This window comes from Phoca vitulina, unplaced genomic scaffold, assembly GCF_004348235.1.
Source record: "Phoca vitulina isolate PV1807 unplaced genomic scaffold, GSC_HSeal_1.0 scaffold7, whole genome shotgun sequence".
In the NCBI taxonomy this organism is placed as follows: domain Eukaryota; kingdom Metazoa; phylum Chordata; class Mammalia; order Carnivora; family Phocidae; genus Phoca; species Phoca vitulina.
The window spans coordinates 62,225,380-62,247,958 of record NW_022589710.1 but is presented as its reverse complement, the minus strand read 5'-3'; the positions used below and the strand labels follow the sequence as shown (position 1 = coordinate 62,247,958).

Sequence of the window (22,579 nt, the reverse complement as noted above, 5' to 3'; positions counted from 1 at the left end):
TGATGAAACACAACAAGCTCTTTGTCCGTGGGATAAACACAAAAATAGCAGAAAAGCGCAGAAGAGGATGACGATTTGCCGTTTATTCGGGGCCTGCAGTGTGTCACACACAGTGTTAGGCACTTTATGAATATCATTTGTTTCCCAGAACTGATGTCTTTATTTTACAAGAGGGAATGGAAGGTGACAAGTAAAAGGCTAAGCTCATCTCACATGGAAGGAGTGGACTGTGGGTTTTAACTCTGGCTTGTAATGAATAAAAACAGTTCCTATTAATGGAGGGCCTGCGGTGTGCCGGGCAATGGTCTGAACCCTTTTAGGCATGAACTCTTCAATTCCCCTAATCAACATTGTGAGATGGGTACTATTATTACGTCCATTTTACAGAAGGAAAAACCAAGGTCCAGCAGAGACGTGCAGCATCTTGCCCCAGGCCACACAGGCGGTAACTTGCAAAGCAGGATGGGGACACAGGCAGTCTGCCCCAGACCATGCACCGCTGACCCCTGCACTGCTTCTCTGGAAGATTCTGGAAGACATTAAGCTATAGAAGTTGGGGAGCTCATGTCAGAGCTGCAGGACCTTTGAGACCTGAGAGGAGCCTTCAGTAATACTTCTCACAACCTCCCTATTATACAGGGAACTAACTCAGGCCTGGACAGGGAAGCGACTGGTCCCCCAGGTCTCTAGACTGTTCAGCTGCTTGACCGTGGGACCAAATTCCACTGCCTCACACCAGTTCTTCATTCCTGAGTCAGCTGCCATTTAATCGTAGCCAAAAGAAATATAATGTGAGCTTTATGTAATCCAAGTTGTTTTTTTTTTTTTACTGGCCATATTTTTTAAAAGTAAGTAAGAACAGGTGAAATGAATTTAAATAATATATTGTATTCAACTCCATACTTCCAAAATATTACCATTGCAACGTACAATCGATATAAAAATTATTAGTGAAAGATTTTACGTTTTGGGTTACAGAGTCTTTGAAATCTGCCGTGTATTTCACACTTACAGCACATCTCAATTTGGATGAGCCACATCTCCAGAGCTCAGGGGCCACATGTGGCCAGTCCCTCCCAGGTTGGGCGGTTCAGCTCTAGACTGCTGGTCATGCAGTTCGGTCCATGGATCGTCAGCAGCAGCGGTGTCAGGTGGGAGTCCCTGAGAAATGCAGATACTCAGGCCCCAACCCAGACATCCAGAGTCAGAATCTGCACCTTAACGAGGTCCTCAGGAGATCTGGGTGCACATTTCCTTGAGAAGTGATCTTGACTCCTTACCTTTCGCGATAAGAGCCCTTCATAATAGTTGAAAGCCACTGAGTCTCCTTCCCAGAAAAAAATGTAACTATGCAAATGCCGCAGATTTCTGCTTCAGATTCCAGAAACTTCCCCCAGTTCTTCGAAGTCCAGCTAAGGACCCCTAGTTCCATGGATTCCACAATAGGAAATCTGGTTTCCAAAAAATAAAAATAAATATTATAAGCAGTGCACATTTTTTTCCTATTCACAGATGAAAGCTTGTTCAGAAGCCCCAGCTATAAAATGGGCTAAGAGTGAGGACAGTGGCTGATCAGGCAAGTAGCCCCATTCCTATGGATCCTGCCTCCCCCCCCCACCGAACCCTGAAGACTTTGGGGGTACCTTAGGCCCAGGGTAGAACTTCCACCCCGACCCTACCCCGTCCCCGCCGTGAGTTTACTGACCATGGCCTGCCGGCTGCAAAGAGGTCACCTGCAAGCAACTTGCTCATTCATTTGGTTTGATCTTCAACCTCCCCCCGGAAATTCTGAGGCTCGGCTGGATGGTGGAACACTGATCTAGGGCATCCCAGCTGCCAGGCAGCAGAAACTGTGTCTTTGCGTCCCATTTTCCCCAGGGCAGAGCTGCTTTAGGCCCTTCCTCCCATGGGTAAGCATTGGCAATGCCCACTTTCACTCTTGGTGTTGTCGCGGTTTGCACGCGAAGTTACTTGGCGTCCCTTCCATGGAGTTTCCTCCTGTCAATTCTATCGCATCCTTGAAGACTCAGCTAAGAACTCTTGTCGTCTGAGACTATAAACTGCAACGTTTTTGTCTGCAGGTGACGGAGGGTTTATTATGGCACAGAACTAGAAGTCCAGAGATAAGAAGTTCTGGGTTAATTCTGCTAGCAGTTTCATGAGCAAAATACACAACGTCACCTACTCGCAATGACGACCAGAGGCATAGAAGTGGGAAGACTCCTCAGGGAGGGTTTTGGGTGTGCGTGCGTGTTTTTTTAACATCAGCGAGGAAAATGTTTCCCAGAGGCCCCCCCACGCCTCACCCACCCCACGTGACTTCCTTTCAGCTCTAATGGGCCAGAACCTGTCACATGCCTTCGGCTGAGCCAGTGGTTAGTGGGGAACAGGAGCCTCTTGGTTGGCTCGGGCCAATCAGCAGTCATCCTCTGGGCCCTGGGGAAAGCTCAACCTTCTGGGAAGAGGTAGTCACCATTTTGAAAAGAAAAGAAAAAAAATCTCGCACCTGGAAGGCTTGGCTGTGAGGATGGAGGGGGGCATATCTGCAGGCGAGGCCCACAGTGTCTACTCCATCTTCCCTGAGTCCCAGGCTGGGAGGGCCCCTCTCTCCGCTGGATTTCCAGAGGCCGCTGTGCCCCCTCTGTTATAGCACATTTCACTTTGCAATTTGTCTCTACTCCCCCTGCCCCGATATCAGCTCCACAAGAGCAAGAGGCATAGCCTGTCCACCTTACTCTCCTCCCGGCTCCTCAGGGAGGGCTGGGCACCTTATAAGAGCTCCCAGAGCGCTTAAATGACATTTCCTCCCCTGCAGCGTTCCCATGAAGTATAATACACTCCTTGTTCTGGTTACACCTGATGAGACAGGTGGAATGTAGGATGGTTCACGTCCACCCTTACCCTGTGCTCTCGCTGAGCACAGGGACTGTGGTGGCACAGCTCTGGGACCCAGCTCTGGGACCCGGCTCAGGGTCTGATCCACAAGACATGTTCATGTTTCAAGATACACCACATAATCGACAGATTTCTACGCAATACGACGAGAAAGTGAACTCCTCTACATGTAATATGGATGAACTTTTCAGACATAAGGTTAAATGAAAGAAGCCAGATATAAAAGAGTAATGATAAGTATAAGATTCGATTTTCTATGAAGTTCAAACAGGGCAAAACCAATTCTTGCTGATGTAGGAGAGGGAAGTGGTTACCCATAGGAGGTTTGTCCGGTAGGGGGCACAAGGGAGCCTGGTGGGGGCTAGAGATGGCCTATCTCTTGACCTGAGTGGTGGTTACATATGTATACACCTGAAAAACTAATTGAGCTTTACACTGTGGTACACTAGACAATGGACTATTATTCGTTTTTATTTTTTAAAAATTGAACTATCAAGCCGTGAAAAGACATGGATGAAATTTCGATGCCTATCAGTAAGTGAAAGAAGCCAGTCTGGGAAGACTATGCACTGTAGGAGTCTAGCTGTATGACATTCTGGAAAAGGCAAAACTTTGGAGACTGTAGAAAGATCCATGGTTTCCAGGGATAGAAGGAGGGGAGAGGAATAAATTGGCAGAGAACACAGAGGGTTTTTAGGGCCGTGAAACTATTCTGTATGATCCTGGAATGGTGGCTCCATGTCATCATACATTCATCCAAGCCCATTAAATATACAACACCAAGAGGGAACCCTAAGGTAGAGTATGGACAGTGGGTGATGACCATGTGTCAGGGCAGGTTCATCGACTATAGCAAATGCTCAAGGTGCCGTGGGGGGGATGTTGACGATGGGGGAAGCTGTGCATGGGTGGGAGCAGGGAGGATAAGGCAACTCTCTGTACCATCCACTCAATTTTGCTGTGAACTGCTCTAAAAAATAAAGTCTATTTAAAAAAAAAATTACTGAGCAGTATACTTTCTGCACTGTACAGCATGTGATATCTCAGTAAAAAAGGAAAAAATGTTCTCAAAATAATGTTAACTCGCACTCACTAAAGGCTGATGGGAAGCCAGTCCTTGCCCTAATTCTGTACCTGTAGTTTTTCTAGCATGCACATGGTGGATGGCAGGGAGTCACCTGGCTGGATCGCCATCCTGCCCCCGTGCCCAGCACATAATAAAGGTGGGGAAATGTGTTTCTTGAAACGTCAGAGAAGTCCCATGCTAAAGGAATGAGTCCTGCCCCCAATCTACGGAGGAGGACACCAAACTTCGGAGAACCAAGTGACAGGTCCAAGGCCACAAAGCTGAAAAGGGGCAGAGCCTGGATGTGTGCCGGGTTGTCTTGAGAGGAAAGCCTGATTCTGAACCCCTCTGCTTTGTCACCTCTGACTTTCAACGAAGTTGAACCCCAGGGAGCCCCGAAGTGTTCTGAAGGTGTGCTGGCGAAATTGTAGTTTTCACGGTGGTTGTGTTGTGCCTAAATTAATTGCTATTGTCTCTTGGACCTTGTTACAAAGTGCCCTGATTGTAGCTGTGATAAAGGGACATTCCAAGGCCAAGTCCAACCTGTCACATCTGTCAATAACGTTGACACCTTGATACCCTGTCACCCCCGGTAACTACTCAAAGGTGTAATATTCTGAAGCCTTTAATTTTACCTTCTGCAGGAGAGGAAAATTGAGGGGGGAAAGATAGGATGCAATTTGAGACACGTACAAATTACCTTTTGACTCTCATGAATATATATTCCGCATGTGATGCCTGCTGGGGCGAGAATCTCTGGGACAGCTAGGTTGACGGCCATCAGCGCATAATTGCTGGGCTCTGCGCCGTCTCTCCCGCTGGAGAATGAAACCTTGCTCAAGGTCAGTGTTGAGGTGTCAGTCTGAAAGTTTCCAATGCCGAGTGAGCTGTGTCAGGAACAAAACAGTCTTCAGGGAGGACACTTCACCCCAGATGGAAAAAAATGTGTGTGTATTTGTGTGTGTGTGTATGTGTGTGTGTTCGTATTGTCTGATGATGCCTTCAGGCCAGGTAAGGGGAGAGGTGAAAGGGTGACCCAATGGGACAATGTCAGGGTCACGATGGTGCCTGAAGCCAGACAGGAGGACATAACGGGTGAGCTGGTGATGGTCATGTGGGGATAGCCTGTAGGGACAGCTCCTCGGAGAAGTCTGGTTGTGACAGAAACGGGAGAGCGGAGAGAAGGCAGCATCATGAGAAATCCACTGAAGATTTTTGTTTTTTTGAAATCTTTTTCATTGTGGTAAAATATACATAACATATAATTTGCCATTTTAATGTGTACAATTGAGTGGCATTAATACATGCACAATGCTGTGCACCATCACCATTATCAAGTTCCAAAACAGTTTCATCCTCCCCCAAGGGGACCCTGTACCCATTAGCAGACACTCCGCATTCCTCCCCTCCCCCAGCCCCTAGCAACGGGCCCCACCCCCATCCCAGTCTGCATTCTGTCACTGTGGATCTACCTCTTCTGGACACTTCATGTAAATGGAATCATCCAGTATGTGGCCTTTTGTGACTGGCTTCCCTCATTTAGCATAGTGTTTTCAAGGTTCATCCATTGACACATCCATAGCAGGAGTCAATACTTGATTCCTTTTTATGGCTAAATAATACTCCATGGCGTGGGAAATAGGACATTTGTGGATCCATGTTTTCATCAATGGACATTTGGGTGGCTTCCACCATTTGGCTATTGTGGACACTGCTTCTGTGAACATTCGGGTACAAGTTTTTTTCTGGGACACCCATTTGGTTCTTTTTGGTAGATACCTGGGAGCAGAATTGCTGGGTCATGTAGTAATTCTATGTTTAACTGGTTGAGGAAACACAGAAGTGTTTTTGACAGCGACTGCAAAATAAAGACCCGATTTCCCCACGTACGCACCAACAGTTATTATTTCCCTATTTTTTTTTTTATTTGAAGTTTTTTTTTGTTTTGTTTTTTAAGGGAGGATTCTTCCTTCTTCACTGAGTGCTCACCATGGGCTCACCGACTGGCTGGTCAACAGTGGACAACGAGAGCTGAAATTTCAACATGAGATTCAGAGCCCCTTTTTAGGGAAGCAAGAGAGGAAAGAGCACAGACTTCGGTGCAAGAAGCCTTTAGGCTCAGACCCTGGCTCAGTCACCTGCTCACTGTGACCTTGAGCAAGCTGCGTCAACTTCCAGAGTCTCAGCTTTCTTGTCAGCAAAATGGGGATAATACTACTTACCTCGGGGAGCTACCAGGACATTTACACAGATAAATGACAGAAGGGAAGACCTGGATGCTCAGCGAACTTGCTTTCCTCTCCTTGGGTCAATGGAGAGAAAGTCAAGTCAAAACAAGAACGTGTGCTTCTTTTTAATCCAGCACTACTTAAGGCAGACGCCGACTAAACGGGACGTGTGCAGACTGAAGAGGTGGCCAGTTGTGGGCCAAGAACATGCCACCGACATGCTCCCTTCCATTGTTCTGGGCCCTCACTCACCTAGCAGCCTCCCATTGGTCACCTCAGTCTTGCCAGTAATTCTGATGCCCAGCAAGCTTTGGGGTTCACTGGCTGCCCTGGCTTTCTAAAGTTGCCGTAACAAAATAACAAACTGCATGGCTTAAAACAACAGAAATTCATTCTCTTTCGGTTCTGGAGGGTAAAAATCTGAAATCAAGGTGTCCACAAGATTCTAAGGGAGAATCCTTCCTTGCCTCTCCTGGCTTCTGGTGGTGGTCGGCAGTCCTCGGCATGCCTTGGCTTGTAGACGCATCTCGCCAATCGGCACCCACCTTAATCCAGTATGATCTCATTTTAACTTGATTATATCTGCAAGGACCCTCTTTCCAATAAGATCACATTCACGGGTACCGGGGGGCTAGGACTTCAACATATCTTTTCAGGGGACACAATTCAGTCCCTAGCACTGACTTATGGTTAAATGCTGGCATAGAATCAAGTTTTGTGGAGCACAGAGATGGTTTGGGGAGCCCTCTTTAAGGAAAAGACCACAAAATGATGAATGCAAGTTTAGGTACAGGACCCTGGAAGGGGACGAATAAGTGGGGGGTTCTGTCGCTTAAGCATTGTAGCTCCATGGAAAATCTACCGCTGGCTAAACCTCATTTATCCCGATTCCGTTTCTAAGCTCATTACATGGAGCCAAAGGAATAAAACAGTTAAAAATGACAAACCATAAAAACACAAATTCCCTACATAGACATACATATCTGCATTTATATTAGAACAGGTCTGAAAGCAAGCACATCCGCATTTCAACTGATTACTCGTGACTGGTGGAGTTGTGGGTCCTCGTTATTCTTTTCTTTTTGCTTATCTAAATTTGCTAGAATTCCTACAACGAGCATATATTGCCTTTATAAAAACCATAACCACCTTCTGCTTGCAACTCGATGTGTCAATTAGAGCCGAGATGTGTCCGACGCCCTTGCAGAGCGCTTCACTGCTGGTGGTTGTCATCGATCTCTTTCCTGGGAGACCCTATTTCCTCAAGGGCTCCATGGAGCCCACATGACCTCCCCTTGGGCTTCCCTGGATCCCCCCCCCCACAGCTCCACCCCCAGAAGGCTGCCTGGCTCAGATTGGAAAGGTACCCAGAGAGCCACTGGCCAGTCAATGCACAGGAGAGGCCCCACCATGGAGAATGAGGTATCGTGGCCACTGATCCGTTTCCCTGATTTACATCAATTTACATTCAGCTCTCGAGTAATCTACATGAAAATCAGGCAGGCTCCAGCTATTCCCATGAAATCAGATGAGGCCGCCTGGCCTGTGGGATGATGCAGGGGGATGCTCCCTCACTTCCCAAATCCTGGGCAGATTAATTTGTCAACCAAAACAAGGGCTGGCATTGTAATCATGGCTGCCTAGCACTCTTTCACTTTCCCCAAATTGGATAGATAAATGGAGATTTGCGGTATATTAACCTGAATGTTTTGTCTAGCTTCATTTTCCACTTCCTTCCCTTCTCTAAGGAGCCAGTGTGTTTTTTTCATATGAGATTATCGATGCCATTCATACATGCTTTCCTCTAACAATAATGTACTGAGGTCTTCTATGTGCCACACAACCGTGCTTGGTGCCCGGGCAAGAGAGGGGACTGCCTTCGTCCCTGTCCTCACTTGAGGTTCCTGTGCTTGACTTGTTTTTAAAAATAAAGTTCAATGTAGATATAACCTACATACGGTAAAATGCATAAACCTCCAGCATACAACTCGGCACATGACAGCATGCATCCTGTAACCTCCATCATGATCAGGACATTGAACTTGTTTATCACCCTCAGGAGGCTCCCACACGTGCTCCCAGTCAATATCCTTCTCCCCCACCGTGATCACCATTTCTGATTTCCTTACCCAGCAGTGAGTTTTGCCCATGTTTGCTCTTCCTGTAAATAGAATTATCCAGTAGAATTTCAAACACGGGCACAACTGACTTTGGTCATCCATATGTTTGTGAAATTCATCATGTTTGTGTATCAATGATGGATTCTTTCTTATGCGGTATATACATGTAGTATTTAATTACATGTATATACCGCAATTTATTTATCCATTCTCCGGTTGACAGACACCTGGGTTGCTTCCAGTTGGAGACAATTAGGAAGAAAGCTCCCATGAACATTGTGGTACATGTCTTCTGGGTTTGAGAAACACACGTTTCTCTTGGGTATAGGACACGCAGGGGTAGAAGTGCTGGGTCAAAAGGTCAGCCTGGGCTTAGTTTTAGTAGATACTGATGATCCTTGTCTTTTATTTATTTATTTTTAAGATTTTATTTATTTATTTGAGAGAGAGAGAGAGAACAAGCAGGAGGTAGGGGCAGAGGGAGAAGCAGACTCCCTGCTGAGCAGAAAGCCCAATATGGGGCTTGATCCTAGGACCCTGAGATCATGACCCGAGCTGAAGGCAGATGCTCAACCGACTGAGCCACCCAGGATCCTTGTATTTTAAATTCAGTTCCCTGGGGCGCCTGGGTGGCTCAGTTGTTAAGCATCTACCTCCATTGGGTCATGATCCTATGATCCTGGGATTGAGCCCCATGTTAGGCTCCCTGCTCAGCGGGGGGCCTGCTTCTCCCTTTCCCTGTGCCCCTCCACCCCACTCATGCTCTTACCCTCTCAAATAAATAAAATCTTATAAATAAATAAATAAATTCAGCTCTCTTGGTCCATTTTCTCCAAGACCTCTTCCTGATTTTGTTTGTGTCCCCCCAACCCTTTTTATTAGAATCACAGGATATAAGTGAGGTTTCTGGTTTGCAATTGAGGACTTGTGCAGCAACAGCTTTCCACGGAGAACCACGAGATCCGGCCCACTCCCAGCCGTCAGGGGAACTGACTGCGCGCACTGGGAACATTGCCTCTCTTCTCTTGAGCTTGGTGACCTATGTTAGATACATACCATTTGAGGTACCTTCCAGTCCTGACAGTTACAAAGACTGGGCTGAAATCCGGGCTCAGCCAGCCGCATGGCCTCGGACAGGTTACTTTACTTCTCTAAGCCTCAGTGCATCCTACTGTGAAATACGGATCAAAATGTGCCTAATTTCTTTCTTTTTTTTTTTTTGCGCGAGAGAGGATTAATGAGTTTGTAATTTTTCAATACTTGGCACAAAGTAAGGATTCAATATAGCTTAGGATATCTACTATGGCACAACCTCTGGTGACCAGCTGTGTCCAGAAGCAAAGACTTTGCCCAGCTGTCCCGCAGGTGTCCCCCAGGCTCCGTGTGAGCTGGTGCGGGCTGGGGGAGAGTGTCTTCTCTGACCAGGTGTTGCCATGAACCCTGGCTTACACTTTGCCGTTCATCTCTTCTTTCTCATTCGCTGGGAGGGGGTGGAAGGAGACTGGGTGAAATTAAGTCATTTTCCCTCCAAATGACTTAATATTTGAAACAGTTTTTTCTATATTCGTCAGAGGACACATCAAACTGTACTTTGCAAGAATTTTAAAGATGTATAGAGCACCCTCCTAGTCTAGCTAATAACATGATCTGAAGAAGTTATTCTTTTTTTTTTTTTTTTCTGACTTAGGGGACAATGTGATACATTGCCACCAAAAAATATCATTTGGATGATCATGGAAAGTGCTTGCTAGAATTTCAGCAAAGTTTTTTTCCTCCTTTCATCGGATTTTTAATATAGAAAAGAGCGCTAAGTTTGATCATATAAATTACACTTGATATTTGTCTCAAATGGAAACAATTTTCTTATTATTTCTGATTTTTAAAACACGTATTTATTTATTTCAGAGAGAGCGAGCGAGCAGGGGGAGGGGCAGAAGGAGAGGGAGAGAGAGAGAATCTCAAGCAGACTCCCTGCTGAATGCAGAGCCTGACATGAGGCTCAATCGCAAGACCCTGAGATCATGCCCTGAGCCAAAATCAAGAAGTGGATGCTCAACCGACTGAGCCACCCAGGCATCCATTATTTCTGATTTTTCGAAGTGTGGCAGACACTGTTGTTTACCTCACTGATGCCCTTCTCCCCAAAGAGCCTGGACAAGGCCACCACTCGCTGGTAGGGCCCCCTCTTCCTAGAGGCTCCTCCCGCGAGCACCCCCGTATCTCTGCTTGTCCACAGGATCAGCTAGATCCGGTTTGCTATTCTTCCGGTACTCACACAACCCCTTCATTGTGCCGCCCCTCCCCACAGACTCCTCTGGGTTCGGGGGCCGGGGCCCTGGGGTCCGTGTAGTAATTCCAAAGTCTTGCCTTCATTCCCTGCAGGTGGTAGCTACTTCCTATAGCTGTTATCCCTACACGGTTCTGATGCTCTTTTTACCCTTTCATTGTCCAGATGACAACTGTATACTTGGTCAACCCCTGGGCAACAAAATACCCGGTGTGGTTTCAGTCTCCTGACTGACCCCCACTGATGCACCCACAGCAGCAGGCTTCCTGGTCCTCAGTCCCGGCGCTGGGTGAGTTGCTGAACGTCACTGAGCCTTGATTTTCTGATTTGTGAGGTGGAAAGAATTGTAATAGAAGGCCCATCAGCACCGAGTGGCTTTGCAGGTTCAACTCAGGAGCCCTCTCTTCTAGAACCTTCTTGAACTTTTCAGGCGCGTTAGGGTCCTCTGAATCGTGATCACACGACCCACTTTGCCCCTTCATTCATTCAACAGGCATTTGTTGGGCACTATTATGGGCTGAACTGGGTCCCCTCCCCAAATTCTTAGGTTACAACCTTAACCCCTCAAGGTGATGGCACTTAGGGATAGAGGGCCTTTATGGGGGTGATTGAAGGTAAGTAAGGAGATGGCCATCTGCAAGCTAGGAAGAGGGCTGTCACCAGAAACAGAAACTGCCGGAACCTTGATCTTGGACTGCCAGCCTCCAGAACTGTGAGAAAGTACATTTCTGTTGTTTATGTCACCCGGTCTGTGGGACTTTGTGACGGCGGCCTGAGCCGCCCAAGATAAATCAGCACCCTACTATGTGCCAGACAGACCCAGGTCCTGGGGAAACAGCAGTCAGCAAAACAAACCAAAGCCTTTGCTCTCAGGTCGCTTCCCTTCTCAAGCGAGGAGGAAGAAAACAAAGAGAAAAATGCCAGGACGTAGGTATTCCTTTAGATGGTACTCAGTTCAAGGGCTGGGGGGGGGGGGGGGGGGGGGGGGGGAGGAAGAAAGTGGGGTACAGGAGTGACAGGCAGAGTGTTCAGGTGGTCAGGGAAAGTGACATTTTAGCAGAGACCAGAGGAAGAAGTGAAGTAAGAAGCAAGAGTGTAGACATCTGGGAAGGGTGTGCCCAGCAGAGGAAGGAGCAGGTCCGAAGGCTCTCGGTGGATGTTCACCACATCTACTAAAGACCTTCGCAGCAACACCCAGATTCGTGTCTGAATCCTAACCGTGTGCTGGAGCCCAGCCGAGCTGACACATAAAGTCACCGTCACCAGGCTCTTGGAAGGTTTTATGCAGATGACATTCTACCTGTTCACTTACCTGGTGTAGTTTCGACTTACTTTTAAGTGACCTGATGTGAGTGACTTTAAAAAGGATCCGCCCAGGTCCTCGTGGAGAACGGTCCGCAGGAGCATGACTGGCTGCCACCAGAGCAGTCCCGAGGCCGCTGCGGGCACCAGGTGACGTGCAGGAGGCGGGGGCCTGGGCCACAGTGGGGGCGTGGAGGCTGCAAACTCAGGGGGTGCGGCTCTTGTTTGCAGGTGGAACCAGCGGGTGTCAATTGCTGCTGTTCCCCCGGAAGCCCGTCCGTCGTGCGTCGTGCCTAGCAATCAGTGTTGGCCGACCAGAAACGCACGACAGACAGCAGCCCAGAGCATTCTGGATGCTCTAAGGCACTGTCTGTGTGTTCTCTGTTATCACCCTTGGGCCTGCTCTGCTCGGGGCCTCTCTCCTTGGACTGAAGCACCATTTGAGGAACCTGAGCTGCGGCCCAAATCCCAGCTCCCATTCTGTCTTGGAACAGGGCCCGCCCCAGCCCGCATTCCGCAGCTCTCCCTGGCTTCCCCTGACCCGCCCTGGAGTGCAGTGGAGGAAAGGTTTCCCTCCTAGGGGACGTCCCTGCTATGAAGGGCCCACGGATTGAGCCATTACTAGATTCTCTGCAGCGTCCCCAGTCCTCACGTCGGGGCTGAGAATGTCAGACTGCCTTCGGGCACTGTCTCCTGAATCTGGGAGCTGGCTGCACCCCCATCCTCCCCATTTCCTTGGGAGCTAATTAGAACATGAGGAAGAGAAGTCAGCTCTGGCGGTCGGTCTCCCGCCACACGGAGGGGGTGACCAACCCCTTGCGTTCATGGTTAAGTGCGTTCTTCTTCAAAGAGCTCTAAAATTAAAAAGAAAAAAAAAGCATAAGAAAGAAAAGAGAAGAACCCACTGTGTTTACATGGAAAGTGGTTCCACATTCCTGCCGTATGGGACACAGAATGTTCTGGAGCCAGCAGCTACCTGGCCCCGTTCCCTGCCGTATTATAGAGCAGGGAGCCAAATTTCCTTCTGGATGTCTATAAATAAAGTGCTTCATCCACTGGCAATTAGGCGGGAGCATTTTTCCGGCCAGTGTGCATATGCATTTCATTTCTCCACAAGAGGCACAGCAGATCAGAGATGTTAGTTTAAGCCCTATTGCTATGTGTAATAATAATAATGTTTTCATAGCCTCTACTTCCCTTCTTTCCACCTTTCCCTCCCCCCTGACTCGGTCCAGGTTTTATGTAGAAATTCTACTAGCAACAGGCAAGCAGAGCATTCCAAAATTCTTTCAACTGAAGAAATTTAGAAGGACGTGGGGTTTAATTTCTTCTGTTGTGTGTAGAACGCTCCATTTCTGATCTCCTGGGATGACTGGTGGGTTCTTCCTTTTCTGATCATGAGAGCTGTGCAACTGATCACATTCCCCTTTTCACCTCATCCACCAGGTAGCTCAGCGCCAGCAACTGTTTCTATGTTATGGATAGTGGCTCTGAGTCCCCTATTTTCCTAATTTCTGACTCCACTTCTGACTATCCTTTCCAAAATTAAACTTCAACCTAAGCTTACCCACAATGTCTTCACAAAGAAGCGGGATGCAGAGACATGACAGTTTTTCATTTTAGTGGCTGCTGTTCTGTGGATGGAAACTCAGGAAGGAATGACAGAAGAAATCGGGAGAGAGGGAAGGAGAGGAGGGAAATGACTTTCAGTGGCCACGGACCAGGTGTCTTGCATTAGGCAAGCACCTAACATAATTTCTTAAAGAAATTCAAGATGCACAGCAGATCCTCTACAGCAGGATGGCTGAGTCAAGCTTGGACTGAGGTCTTTCTGAGTCCAGAGCTAATGCACACTCCACATGATCGTGCTCTTCCTCAAACAGCTAATGGGGAAAAGGCTGGCCAGTGGCAGAATATCGCTGTGGACCACACGGTACGATGGGCAGAGAGCAGGTTTGCTTCATGTCAACAGGGAGGACCAAAGAGAGTGGACTTCAGGTGAATAGGTTAAATACAGCAAGCCCCAGGCATCCATCCATCTGTCCGTCCATCCGTCCATCCGTCCATCCATCCGTCCATCTATCCATCCATCTGTCCGTCCATCCATCCATCTGTCCGTCCGTCCATCCATCCATCCATCCAACTAAAACTTTCAGACTCCACTGCACAACAAAGGCCTCAAAACCAGTTCAGAACTGATCCCAATTGAGCCACGGCCTCTACACCCCCACATTGACCAGTCACCAGATGCAGATACCCTTGGGAAGCAAGTATGAGCCTGAATGAGGACTCTTAGCACAGAGAGAGACTAAGCCGAGAGCCACTGGCAGCCCACGCTCCCTGCAGGGGTGGGGGGGGGGCGGGGGACACAGGTTGCCATTCTGCAGGGACATCTGGGTGGCACAGCACAGGCCCCACTGAGCCCTGCTTTTCTGTTCTCCATTCCATGAGTTTTTCACAGTCTACGCCCCCCTCCATGAGAATGTGAGCTCCCCTTTCCTGTTTTGTTCACTGCTGCGTCTGCAGAGCCTAGACTGGGGCCCCGCCTAGAGTTCCACACCCTACAAGCAGCCCCTGAACGAAAGGAAGGGATAGACACAGCAGCCAATGTTGCTGAGTGCTTACCGTGCGTCAGGCACCGTGCGGAACGCTTCGCAGGAAGTATCACGTTCAATCCACAGGACAACCTAAGAGGTGGGTACTGTCATTCTTGTTCTACGGAGTTAAGAAACGGGGCTTAAAGAAGCCAAGTCATTTGCCCCCTGGCACACTGAGAATAGGGGGTTCAATCCAGATTTCAAGGATTCTGAAGGGTGGCCGTTGGCTCCGGAGACTTTCTCTAGTTTATGACGTGCCATCCCTCAGGGTAGGTTCAGAGAGAGTGGTGGCTGCTGGGAGTTCAGGGGAGGGCTGGGGAACAGAGGGGCCCTTCCAGGGTCCCACTTGGGGTAGTATGGGAGGTTCCACCAGGATGCACGCAGGACTCAGCTCCTGGTGGGGAGGGGCCCACAGCCCCCCACGCGGCTCTCCACAGCACCTGCATGCCAGAAATCCCCAGTCCCTGCGTCCAGCCCAGGACTCTTGCCGACCTCCAGACCCTCATGCTCTCACCATGTGTCTCTCAGAGATCTCGGACCTCACATGGCTGAACCAGAGCTCATCAAACTGCTCCTCTACCAGCCTTCCCATCTCACCGAGTGGTACCCGCTAGCCACGCAGTGCATGGTCACACACCTGCGGTTACCTTTACTTGCTCTCTTCCCTCCATCCCCTACATCCTTCAGCAAGACCAACAACTCTGCCTCCAAATGAAATCCCAAATCCGCCCACTTTCCTCCATTTCCACAGCTGGCTCCTAGCTGACCTGCCAGCATCTTTCATCTGGACCACTGTGAGAGCCTCCTGACTGGTTTTCTTTCATCCTCTCCACCCATGCCCTGTCTTCGCAAGTTCCAAAAGCCATCCTGTCAAGAACTATGAAGGGGCTGAGATCTCACTGGGTTGAAAGCTGACAAATCAGGCTGGTTTCATGGACGCTGATAGGAGACATGAGACTCTTGGGTCAGAGACAACAGACTTCATCACTCACAACAAGAGCAGTGGGCAGTACCAGCAGGCTCACTGATGGTCCCTTAGCCCCTATTCCCACAGGGGTGACATGGATGGGCCTAGATGAATGCCTGTACACGCTGTGGGTTTGCATTACAGGAGAGAAACTCTGAGCTTTTATAGCAGGCAGGAAATAAATTTGTTCTCTGTTAGGAAGGGGACATTACTACATGTCTCAAGCTTGCTCTCTGCAAACACAACCCTGAGAAATGGCTCAAGTAAAGAGTGACCAGAGCCTTGCATCCACGGCATACCCAATAAGATGAATGCCCATTGACCTAGAACAAAATTCAGACTATCTCACATGGCTTTCAAGGCCTGGAGTGATCGGGCTCCTGCCTGCTCCTTCTGACCTCACCTCCCAATCCCACTGCCCTCACCCACTCTGCTTCGGCCACAAAGGCCTCCTCAGGGCCTTTGTACTTGCTCCCCTCCCATCTCTTCACACAGTGGCTCCTTTTCGCCCTTTGGATATCGCCTGCTTGAGGAGGCCTTCCCTGACCACTCCAGCTAACACTGCGCCCCATCTTCGTCATTACATCATATAGACCCTCTTCTTTTCAAATGCCATCACACTCTGAAATGACCCTTCCCTGTAATCATGTTTCCTCTACTTGTATGTCACCCCAGGAGGGCAAGGACCTCGTGTGTCTTATTCCCCACCGTATCCCCAGAGCTCAGGACAGGGTCTAGATGCTAAAATATATATTTGGGGAATCTATAAATGCAAGGCAGGAAGAATCCCCAGCTCAGGAGGCTGGAGGCTCTGAGAGTGGCCCCAAGGGTGGGAAATGCCAACCGAGATGCTTCTCAGTGCTTCGGAAACATGAAACCCGGCGTGACTCAGCTTAATACCAGGGTGCAAGCACTGTGTGACTCAGTGTTATGCTTTAAACGCGAGGCTTCTCTTTGTAGCAGCCTTAGAGAACATCAGTGGGGACACCGCGGCATGATTGTAGGGGAAGCCAAGTGGTGGAAAGTGGCCAAGTGATGAAAAGTCTTCAAAAAGTATATATAGAGAGATCTGTTGTTTAAAAAAAACAACTAATACTCTCATAATGATGTATTTGCCCCTTTCATGGTGGGATTAAGAGCTTGAACTCTGGACTCAAATGAACTTGGGTTCAAGTCCTGGCCCTGCCTGCCCCCATCCCCACTGGTCTGAGTAAAGGGAGGAAAGCTTTTAGCTAACAGCACTGTCTGGGAGGTGAAGAAGGGGACAGATTTTGGTGGGAAGATGACAAGGGAGCTTTCAGATACAGAGACTGCAAGGATGATGGATCTCCCCAAGGACATTGCGTGGGAGGCAACTATGAGTTCAGGCCCAAGACAATAAGGGACCAACCAGGCTGAAGGCAATGGCAGCTCGGGTCATCAGGATGGCAAGGTGCCCAGAAAAGCAATCCTTGACTGCTCAGAGTGCCCCCGGATGGGTGTAGAAGATAACCCAGTGCCAGAAAAGAGGACCGAGAAGAAATATTACAAGAAGTTGAAGACAGAGAGGTAGTGTCTTCTCTGAAGATGACAGAGGAACCAAGGGACAAGGGCTGATTGGCAGGGGGCAGGGGTAGTATTGGTCAGCAGTGTCTATGCTGGAGACACCAGAAAGGATGAGGCTGCTCATTACCCGGGAGAGCGTGGGCAAGTCCCCTAACCTCTCTGAGCGTTTGTAAGTGATAACTATTATCAGCAGTAATAGTAAGAGCAAGAATAATAAACCCTGAGGATAGCAAATCCCTTCCCCTGGACCTGGTTGGGGAGGTGGTTGGGACTCTTTTAACCCAGCTAACTCAGCTACTGTCCTTCTCAACCAACAGAGAATGTCTAAGAATTAGCTACAAAATGGCAGCTGGGTTTCCACTGGGCAGTGGGGCAAGTGGGTGGACTTTGTTGCAAGCTGGATTCAAGGTCAGGGAGATAACATAGGCAGCTGTTTCTTCGGTGCTGGCTGGCAATACACAAGGGAAGTCCAAGTAGATCTTGTGTTTGTCTATTTGCCAAACACGGCCTGATTCCCTACTAGGTGCCAGGCTTGTGCCAGGCATTCAGGATAAAAGATAAATGAACCCCAGTGACAGCATTTGGCAGAAAGAGCAAGCCAGGGGCGCCTGGGTGAGTCAATCAGTTGAGCATCTGACTCTTGGTTTCTGCTCAAGTTGATCTCAGAGTTGTGAGACTAAGCCCTGTGTCGGGCTCTGCGCTTAGCGCAGACTCCGCTTGAGATTCTTTCCCTCTCCCCCTGCCCCTCCCCCTGCTCACATTCTCTCTCTCTCTCTCTCTGTAAAATAAAATCTTGGAAGGAAGGAAGGAGGGAGGAAGGAGGGAAGAAGGGAGGAAGGGAGGGAGGGAGGGAGGGAGGGAAGGAAGGAAGGAAGGAGGGAGGGAGGGAGGGAGGGAGGGGCAGGCCAGCCATAGGCTCACATACAAGAGCCCATGGCCTACAATGGCAGTGAGAGTACCCTTTCCAGCTGGCCTCACGGCGCACGTGCAGGAAGTGGGGCATGGAGGCCTCTTGAGAACACAGTCACCTTTGGGGACAGACTACATCTTTCCTCCTGGAGGTCATACCTGGTGCCCCCAACCAAAGTAAGGGGTCCAGAGGAGCCAGGCAAGGCTCCCCAAGGATTATGGACTGTGGTTCATCACCCTACCGACCCCCTTCTGCCATGGAGGCCTGATTGGTGGGGTGTGGAGGCCTCATGAATCCATATAAATCTGTCCCTCCCTCCAGCCTCCCCGTGTCTGTCCTGGGTTCCCAACATCAGTGACCTCCATTCAGTCAGGAGGACATACAATTCATAGACCAACAAACGCAGAGGGCCGCCATGCACCTTTGTTAGCTCCTCCACTGTGAGCGTTCGTCAACTTCCAAGGGCTGGGGCACGCCGGGAGCTGGGGCATGGAGCGTCACCTCCACGGCAAGCCCCGTCTTCCCTCAGCTGGCCCTGGGACTTAGGGCAGAGCTAATGGGCTGGCTGCATGGCTGGCAACTTAGCAACATCTGTGCAGCTTGGCCCAGAATGGGGAAGTGACTGGCCGGGAGGCACATGGCGAAACTGGGATGCGACCAGAGCTCAGATCTCCCAGTGACCTGAGCAAAAGGCTGCCCGAGAGAATGTTCATGCTGTGCTGACATTGCCTCTGAAAAATCACTGATTTTTTAAAAAGCCAGTTCTGGAGACACCCCACATCCCTACTCAGAATATCTGAGGTGGGGGGCGCCTGGGTGGCTCAGTTGGTTAAGTGTCTGCCTTCGGCTCAGGTCATCATCTCAGGGTCCTGGGATCGAGCCCCACATCGGGCTCCCTGCTCAGTGGGGAGCCTGTTTCTCCCTCTCCCCCTGCTCATGTGCTCTCTCTCTCTCTCACTCACTCTTTCTCTCAAATAAATAAAATCTTAAAAAAAATTAAAAAAAAAAAGAATATCTGAGATGGGGACAGGGCCAGGGAATCTGAATTTTGAAACCCCAAACCGCCCCTGGTGGCGATTCATTGATGGGGCCAGTGTGGGCCTTTCTGCTCTATTTGAAGCCCACGGGCTGGAGGTTTCCCACCCTTCTTGGTGCACCTCACCCAGGCTCCTCATCCTCTGGCTTTCTGCTGGGTCTGCCGGTGCGGCGGAGGGGGGGGTGCTGTTGACTGCGCATGCTCACGCCCTGCTGGGTGGCCTCTGGTCAAGGCCACCGGCAGGCCCCTCTTGAGGCACTCCCTGCCCTGTCCCCTCAGAGCTGGCTGTAGTAACAGCTCCCCTCCGTTGCTAGCCCTGCCCACCCCTCTGCCCTCCACCCCCTCCTTCTTTTTTTTTTTTTTAAGATTTTATTCATTTATTTGAGAGAGAGAGAATGAGAGACAGAGAGCATGAGAGGGAGGAGGGTCAGAGGGAGAAGCAGACTCCCTGCCGAGCAGGGAGCCCGATGCGGGACTCGATCCTGGGACTCCAGGATCATGACCTGAGCCGAAGACAGTCACCTAACCAACTGAGCCACCCAGGCGCCCCACCCCCTCCTTCTGTTGTCCTCAGTGAAACCCGCTGTGGATGCCACCCAGTTCCACGCAGCCCTCAAACTCTGTCGAAGTGTGGTCTACCTCTACCTCCACCTCCACCTCCAGCCTCGGGAGAAGGTTCTGGAATCTGGTGGCCAAAGGAGGGCAGAGGACAGTCACCCCACCGGGCAGAGAGGGTCAGAGGAGGTGACTCCTGAGCTGGACTCCTGGGATGGAGACCAGGCAGAGGGCCTGAGGCTCGAGGCGGACACCTGGGGTCCAAGAGAGCCAGGCAGGAGGAGGAAAGACCCAGCGGCGACTGAGAAGGGGGGAGGGGGCGTGAGAAGGGGTCCCCAGGATGACTTCATTCCCAAACTGGTGTGGGGCAAGCTCTGGCCGCCCCCCGGGTAGGGAGGGCGTGCCTACAAGCAGAAAATGATGCTGAAGAAGGCCTTTGGAGGAACCAGAGGAGGCACAGCGGTTCACAGCCGCGCGACCTTGCGTAAGCCTCGGTCCCCTTAGCCGGGACACTGGGTGACAATCCCGCCTGACCCCCTCCTGGACGCGCTGGGAATGGGAAAGCGCTTTGCAAACTATGACGTGCTGGGCCCAAGGGAACAATGATGACCATTATTTAAGCAAAAGAAACAAATGGGTTTGTTGGCCCTACCGGAAATGAAGGGCCCCTCAGCACCCCGAGCTTCCTCCAGGCCGTGGACGCCGCTGATCGAATAAGCACAGCTCCAACTGCTCCCCAGACAGACGGACGCCTGCTGACGTCTCCAACAGCTCCGCGGTCCGGGGCGGCTGCACTGTCGTTCCCGAGCCGAAGCAGGAGGTGCTGAAAATCTATTTTCAGGCTCTCTGATGAGGTGCTGACAGCTCTGGTTTTAGCCAATTAAACACCATTTTCATGCACATATGTCAGTCCCAGAAATGGGGCTATTGGCTTCAGGACGACGTCCCCTCGGGCTGTCCTCCTTTGCATTTAGGTTCCATCCGCTGCTCGGAGGCCACTGGCTGTGCGGGGGCGGGTCTCTGTCCGCGCTGGCCGCTGGGGTGCACGGACACGTCCTCACCCCAGAGAGTCAGCGTCTCGCCAGGGAGACCAAGATCCGTGGCTGCCCCTCTGGCGGGTACCTAGCGCATCCTCACCCGTGCAAGAGACGCAACGCTCGCCATGCAGGTTCCCGAGCTCGGGGAGCTCCCATTCGAGTGTGCCAAAGCCAACAAGCCAAACCCGAATGGCGAACACCACGTGCCAAGAGCCCAGAAGGAGGGAGTGAGAAGAGCCGCGGAGATGGACGATGCAGACGTGGCAAACCCTATTGTTGATCCTGATAGGATGTGTGTGTGTGTGTGTGTGCGCGTGCGCGCGCGCATGGGGGTGGGGGAGGGGTTATATCAACTGGAAGGCTCGGTTTAGCGAGGTTAGATCCTCTGATACCGTACTGAAGAATCCTGTAGCTCTGGTACCTGGATTGCCTGCACTGGGCACCAGGCACCGGGCACAGGCAGCTCTCGGGGCTGGTCCTGAAGGCAGCCCGGCCAGACGAGCCCACTACACCACGGCTCGAACGCCTCAGTCGCTACGGAAGCAAACCAAAACCTAAGCCACAGTCAGGGCACTTGAATCCTCGAAAATGAAACTCAGGACCACCCAATCATAGCCAACGAGGCTCTCCCAAATAAGGCAACTGCTTATGCTATGATCAATCAAATAATTGCTTTGCTTTGCTTCACCGTCTTCTCTATAAAGTCCTTGCCCTAGCTCCTGTCGATAGAGCGTTCTGATCATCTTTTGGGGGTACTGCTTGGTTCAAATCGATGTATGCTCAAATAAACTGTTGAAAACTGTAATGTGCCTCAGTTTACATTTAACGGAGCTCAGAATCGATATTCACGTCCGCCAGTGGCTGTCGGCTCGGTCACTATGGTCATTCTGGCCTGAGTAATTCTCTGCGGTGGGGGCTGTGCTGTGCGTGGTGGTGCCCCCACCCGCCAGGAGCATACCGCACCCCATCCCCCGGTTGTGACAACCAAGAGTGTCCTCAGATGTTGCGAATGTCTCCTGAGTGCAAAATCTCCCCAGGTCCATGCAAATGCTCTGCACCTGTCCTCCAGAAATTCACTTTAATCTGGGGAGGATTTTAGGTGCGTGCACCCCACATAGAAGATTTTAGAGCTAGAAGCCTACAGTAGTCTCCTCGCAATGCCTTAACGAACACATTGTTCCACAAATAATGGGAGAGAAACATATCGTCTCCCAGCTGTAGAAACGGGAAGTCTGAAATGAGGTGTCAGCAGAACCCTGCTTCCTCTGAGCCTCTAGCAGGGGGTCCTTCCTGGCCTCTCCCAGCTTCTGGTGGGAGGTGGTGGTCTGCACTCCTTGGCTTATAGACACATCTCCTCCAGTCTCTTCCTCTGTCTCCATGTGGCCTTCTCCCCTGTGTGTGTCTCTGTGTCTCTTCTCGCAAGGACACCAGTCATATTGGATTGGGGCCCATCCTGCTCTACTCTGACCTCGTCTTAACTAACTGCACCTGCAGCAACCCCATTTCCAAATAAAGCCGCGTCCTGTGGCCCCAGGAAGGACATGAATTGGGGGCGGTGGGGACACTATTTAACTCACTATGAGACCTTGGAGAGACAGTGGAGACTATCCTCATCTTCGCAGAGGGGGAACTGAGGCCTGAGAGATTGGGTTACTTCTTCTAGATCCCCGCGTCAGAGGGAGGGCAGAGCTAGGAGCCATGTCACCACACCACACAGGGCCTCCAAGTGTATGCGGCACAGCTGGGACCAAAGTCCCGTCCACGGGAGTCCGCCGCTAGCCCACTGCCCAGGTCCCGGGGCCCCAGCCATGCACCTGCACCTCCGGACCTGAGGGGGCCTCCTGGGACAGCCTCTGCACGTCCCCTCCGGTTCTGCCCCCCAAGAAATCTCTTCTTCCTACGGTCAGTCAGACCCTGTCACCAAAGGAGACAAGCCTTGGTGGTTAATTTTTTCCCCCTTCAAAAAAATAAATTCATAAATGGCCTTTGGCAAGCTGTTTACTACCCGGCTTTAATGGCCTGTTTATTACCTTG

General features: G+C 50.4%; 1 long non-coding RNA gene across 1 annotated transcript; it reads right to left on the bottom strand.

Moving 5' to 3' along the window:
• Positions 1 to 911: 911 nt before the first annotated feature.
• LOC116633265 lies at positions 912 to 20,802 on the bottom strand. Its single transcript, XR_004299601.1, has 5 exons — positions 20,161 to 20,802; positions 14,524 to 14,585; positions 11,929 to 12,752; positions 4,662 to 4,848; positions 912 to 1,451 (listed from the first exon to the last, which is right to left on the bottom strand). It is a non-coding gene; the product is annotated as an uncharacterized LOC116633265 (long non-coding RNA).
• Positions 20,803 to 22,579: the final 1,777 nt, after the last annotated feature.